This window comes from Phoca vitulina, unplaced genomic scaffold (assembly GCF_004348235.1).
Source record: "Phoca vitulina isolate PV1807 unplaced genomic scaffold, GSC_HSeal_1.0 scaffold1, whole genome shotgun sequence".
Lineage (NCBI taxonomy): Eukaryota > Metazoa > Chordata > Mammalia > Carnivora > Phocidae > Phoca > Phoca vitulina.
In genome coordinates, this window is record NW_022589704.1 from 108,495,564 (window position 1) to 108,501,235 (window position 5,672).

The window sequence follows — 5,672 nt, forward strand, 5'->3', positions numbered from 1 at the left end:
CACGCCGGAAGCGCGGAAGCGCGGGTCTTGGCCAAGGGGGGAAGGGGCGTGGTCGAAGAGGGCGGGGTGGGCGGGCACGGAGAGGAGGCTGGTGGGAGTGGCGTGGCCCTCTGGGAAGCCCAGGCGGCCGGGGGCGGCGGAGTGTGGAGCTTTGTGGGGCGACGAGGATCCCTTTGTCGCGCGTGCTGGGACTGGTCATTGGGCCTTTCTGAGCCTCAGCTTCGTCGCCTGTGAAGTGTCGTAAGGCCTGCTTCCCAGGGCCGGGGAAGGATTAGATGAAATGCAGAAACGCGCTAAGTGACTGACTGACCCTCGGAACTCCCGTGGATGGAAACTGGGCTAGTGACTCCGAAAACATACGGTGGAATTTCTTTCACGCTTAAGTATTTAAAAAATTTGATTGGGGTAGCTGTTTAGCTTAGTCGGTTGAGTCCCACACTGAGTGTAGAGGTTACTTAAAAATAAAATCTTAAAAAACATTGATTTATGGTGGATTATTCTGGTACTTATGAAACATGGAAAGTGATGCTGAGAGGCCTTTAATACATCTGTTGGAACATTTGGATGATACATAGAAAAGTAAGCAAATGAAAAACGATGCTGTTTTCAACTTCAGAGAAAATAGAAGATTGTACAACAAAGGAAGTAATCAGTGCATTACTTGTCTCTGGTGAAAGATGTTTAGGTATCATTTAAACTGTTTACCAAAAAAAGAAGATAGTACCAGACAAGAATATGTACCTATATTCTTTTGATTTATAAATATAATAATTCTTTTTTTTTTAAAGATTTTATTCATTTGACAGAGAGAAACACAGCGAGAGAGGGAACACAAGCAGGGGGAGTGGAAGAGGGAGAAGCAGGCTTCCCGCTGAGCAGGGAGCCCCAATGCGGGGCTCGATCCCAGGACCCTGGGATCATGACCTGAGCCGAAGGCAGACACTCAACGACTGAGCCACCCAGGCGCCCCAAATATAATAATTCTTACAAAATTAATTTGCAAGGCGCCTGGGTGGCTCAGACGGTTAAGCGTCTGCCTTCGGCTCAGGTCATGATCCCAGGGTCCTGGGATCGAGCCCCACATAGGGCTCCCTGATGAGCAGGGAACCTGCTTCTCCCTCTCCCTCTGCCTGCCGCTCCCCCTGCCTATACTCTCTCTCTGTCTGTCAAAATAAATAAAATCTTTAAAAAAAATTAATTTGCTGTTTCTGTATTTCCAGAAGAAATGTATTGGGTAAAATAATAGTAGGTTATATAGCATAGGCAGAACTTATGACTGTTTCAAAGCGGTTTCCTACACAGTTCATTAGAGGCATAGGACGAAGTCCTGATGAGGAGTCTGGGGACATGCAGCAGCTGGGTGTGAGAAACAGGCCTGGAACTCAGCGTAGACCTCTTCCATCTATCCATCCAACAGGCCCTTACAGAGCACCTAATGCCTACTGGACCTTACCATGTGCTGGCTCAAGGACTAGCTGGATACCCAACACTTGGTATCCTCTACACACACGCAGTAGGAGAGAAATCAACAGGTGAAGAAAAAAGGAGAAAAATAATACACAGAGTGATGTTTCACAAGGTGGTTTGTCCATAACATTTTCATTGAGGAAACCATTATAAACACTTATGTGGAAAGCCCTGGGGTTAAAAAGATGACTCAGTCATAAATCTGTCCCTACAAGGAGATCACCAAAAGTAGCTGATGCAAGATGTGGACTTATTTTCCATAATAAAAGAAAGTGGCAAGTGGTAAGAGAAGAGAGAAAGTCAAAGAAAATGCTATGGAAGAATCCATACAGAAAAAAGTCACTTCTAGTTGGGCGTAGGCAAGTCACAAGCGATCTGAGGAGCAGGGGCTGGCCCTGGAACTGCTCTTTAACATTTAGTCAAACAGAGATGGGGGAGGAATAACATGAATGAAATCAGGTACATACGAGGAATATTTACTCTGTAAGGTAATTTCTTATTTCAGTTTCCTTAAATGTCATTTTCATTATATCATCCTTGGGAAATGAAGAAAAATATAGTAATTATACAGAACTTATACAAACAAATGTTTGCCGTAATAAATATTAATGTTGCTATATCATTTTTTCTTTTTTTTTTAATTTTTAGAAAAAGATTTTTATTTAGGAGTGCCTGGGTGCTTCAGTCGGTTAAGCGTTTGCCTTTGGCTCGGGTCATGATCCCGGGGACCTGGGATCGAGCCCCGCATCGGGCTCCCTGCTCGGTGGGGTGTCTGCTTCTCCCTCTCCCTCTGCTCCTCCCCCTGCTCGTGCTCTCACTCATTCTCTCTCAGATAAATAAATAAAATGTAACAAAAAAAAAAATTTGTATTTGTTTGAGAGCAGAGCGAGAGACAGAGCATGAGTGAAGGGGAGGGGCGGAAGGAGAGGGAGAAGCAGACTCCCCACCGAGCAGGGAGCCCGATGAGGGGCTCGATCCCAGGACCCCGGGATCATGACCCGAGCCGAAGGCAGACGCCTAACCAACTGAGCCATCCAGGTGCCCTTTTATCCTTTTTTCAATCCAAATAATTTACACCTTTTGTTACCTTTTGGTGTACTTCTCAAAGAATCTCTTGCTGACTGAATCACTAATGTCTTTCCTGGACCCAGGTGTTCTGCCCCTAATATAGCCTGATGTTTCCCAGTTCTCTGTACACTCAAAGTTAATGTACAGAATCTCGCAATTTAAGCTATTCTCTCATTAAAAAAAGAAAAAAATTCTTGGCACCCGCTGCTGGAAAGAATTCTGCTGGTAAATGCTACTGTGGAAGTCAAAGGAATAAACATGTACCCCTCTCCCTTTTGCTATTAATACAATCTCTAGAGATACAAAGGAATGGGATATATGGGGGTGGGAGGAGGTTGTGTAATTCTGCAAACAGCCCTTGACTTTCAGGTACAAAAACTTCAGGGGCCTGCCCTGGAAGTCCCGCTCTTGGATTCTAAAGCCTTTCTGCCCTGTGGCAATGTGACAGGGCAGTGAGCCCTGTGCTGGCATTGTTAGATTCTAGCTGAAAAGCCCTCTCTTCCTGAGGTCAAGCTGGGCTTACTTCAGCACCCACCTCTTTCAGAAAGCCTGTCCTGACTTGAAGGACTGAGCATAGCTATGCTTCCTCCTTTCACATGTCCAGAGTAGCTTAGGGTTCTGAGAGGGTTTGATACTTACTTGCCTAGTTGTCCCCACCTACAACTGGCACTGGTTAACAGTCCAGAGAGTCACAGTCATCCAGCCATTGCAACAGTGTGCTGGAGCCTGGGCAAAACCTTTCCAGCAGGCTACCTTGGAGGTTCAGTCCTGTCACAAAGCACAACATTTGGCTCAGAGTAGTAACTAGTTGTCTGGCTCATAAACAGCAGGACCGAGATTGGAGCTCAGGTCTATCTGACTGCCAGCCTGAAGATTCCAGGATCAGCATCCTGGGTTTCTTCTTTCATCAGGAACCAGGGTGGGATCCAAGAAAGAATGACCATACTAGGGGTAGTAGGTGGGAGGTCAGATTGGCAGCAGGCTCACAGTGAATTTGAGACCTCTTTCCTGTTCAGTTCCCCCAGCAATAGGTACATCTTAAACTGGAGGGGTCACTTGTTTTCCCATTTGCTCTAGCATACAGAACCTCATGGAATCAGAGAGTAAGGAGCGGGAAGAGATCCTAGAATCCTTGCCAGAGCTTCATTTTAGAATGTGGAAAACAGACTCAGAAGGGACAGCACTTGCAGTACGTTCCTCAGTACACTACTATGGTTCTTTGTACAGTGTTGGTTCAGAGTCAAGTCCTTCAAACAGCTGAGTAGTATCACAAAGCCAGGTTATTCAAGCCAAGGTCAAACCCTAGATTGATCTGGAAGCAGCGTTAGAGCACCTCCCCCACCCCCAGAATTAGCCACACTGATCTCTGACCAGGTGGCTTAGTTCACACGGTTAAAATGGCACATTTTAGGGGCACCTGGGTGGCTCAGTCAGTTAAGTGTCTGCTTTGTGCTCAGGTCATGATCCTGGGGTCCTGGGGTTGAGCCCTGCGTTGGGCTTCCTGCTCAGTGGGTAGTCTGCTTCTGTTGTGTGCTCTCTCTCATATAAATAAAATCTTTTAAAAAATTAATAGAACGGCACATTTTAGGTTGTACACATTATACCACCAGCAGCGTGCACACACAGACACACAAAACCAACAAAAACCCACAACTAACCCAACGATATGGAATTCCATGCTGCTTAACTACAGGTAGTATTATAATATGGAACAGTAATTTCTAGAACCAAAATTTCTCTGTAATAAACAGAGAATCTGGGGTGGTGCAGTTGGTTAAGCATCCCACTCCTGGTTTTGGCTCAGGTGGTGGTCTAAGGGTTGTTCGATGGAGACCGTCAGGCTCCACACTCGGCACAGTCTGACTCTCTCCCTCTCCCTCTGCCCCTTCCCCCTGCTCTCTTAAATAAGTCTTAAAAAAAAAAACAAAAACAAAACCAAACACAGAGAGACTCCTTCTCAGACACCCCAGTGTTATCACCAATTTCTGTTTTAACAGTTGCTTGTAGTCTATTTCCAATTTATCTAACCCTGACAGCATGCATACCTGTAGTTAGGAGTTCTGCCAAGTGTAAGGGCCTCAGAACTGGGTATCTTTAAAGAAAAAAAAAATTAACATCCTTGCAAATAAAGATTTGAACTTAAGACTGACAATTGCAGCACATGTGTATTTATATGTTTGAAAAATTATTCTGGCCATTTTCTTCAAACACATCTCATCCTTTCTGGGCCCTCCAAAATGAATGTTTCCCTTTAAGGTTAGACCACACCAATATGTCCCAGAGTCTTTGCTTGGATTAATTAGTCACCAAATGAGATCTTAAATTTGAGCACCACCCTCCTCCCCCCGCTTCTTTTTAGCTTTTTGGATAAGGTCAGTTTCAAAGGGAAATCTAATGAAAACTATGAACCTTCTTTCTAGAAAGACCCAAATTTTAAAGGGTACATGAACCTCAGTTCAGGAAATTTGGTTCTAAAAAGCCAGGGGCATTGCTACCAACCACACAAAAAAATACAAGTGCAAATAAAAAAATACGTTGAGGATCATGGACACCATGCAAAACACACAGGCTGACTAAAAACACCATCTGGTTGGCTGTCTTCAAAAATAAGATGATTGGGGGGCGCCTGGGTGGCTCAGATGGTTAAGCATCTGCCTTCGGCTCAGGTCATGATCCCGGGGTCCTGGGATCGAGTCCCGCATCGGGCTCCCTGCTAGGCGGGGAGCCTGCTTCTCCCTCTGCCTCTGCCTCTCTCTCTCTGACTCTCATGAATAAATAAATTAAAAAAAAAACATTAAAAAAAATAATAAGCAAAAATAAGATGATTGGGGTGCCTGGGCGGCTCAGTCGGTTAAGCATCTGCCTACAGTTCAGGTCATGATCCCAGGGTCCTGCGATCGAGCCTGCTCCCCCAAATCCCACCTCGCCCCCTGCTTGTGTGCGCTCTCTCTCAAATAAAATCTTCAAAATAAATGAATGTGAGGGGCGCCTGGCTGGCTCAGCTGGAGGAGTGTGACTCTTGGGTCTTGGGGATGTGAGTTCAAGCCCCTCGTTGGGTGGAGAGATTACTGAAATAAACTTAAAAAAGAATTACCACTATTCCAGGAAAAAAAAAAAAAAGTGCAGGACAAAGACAA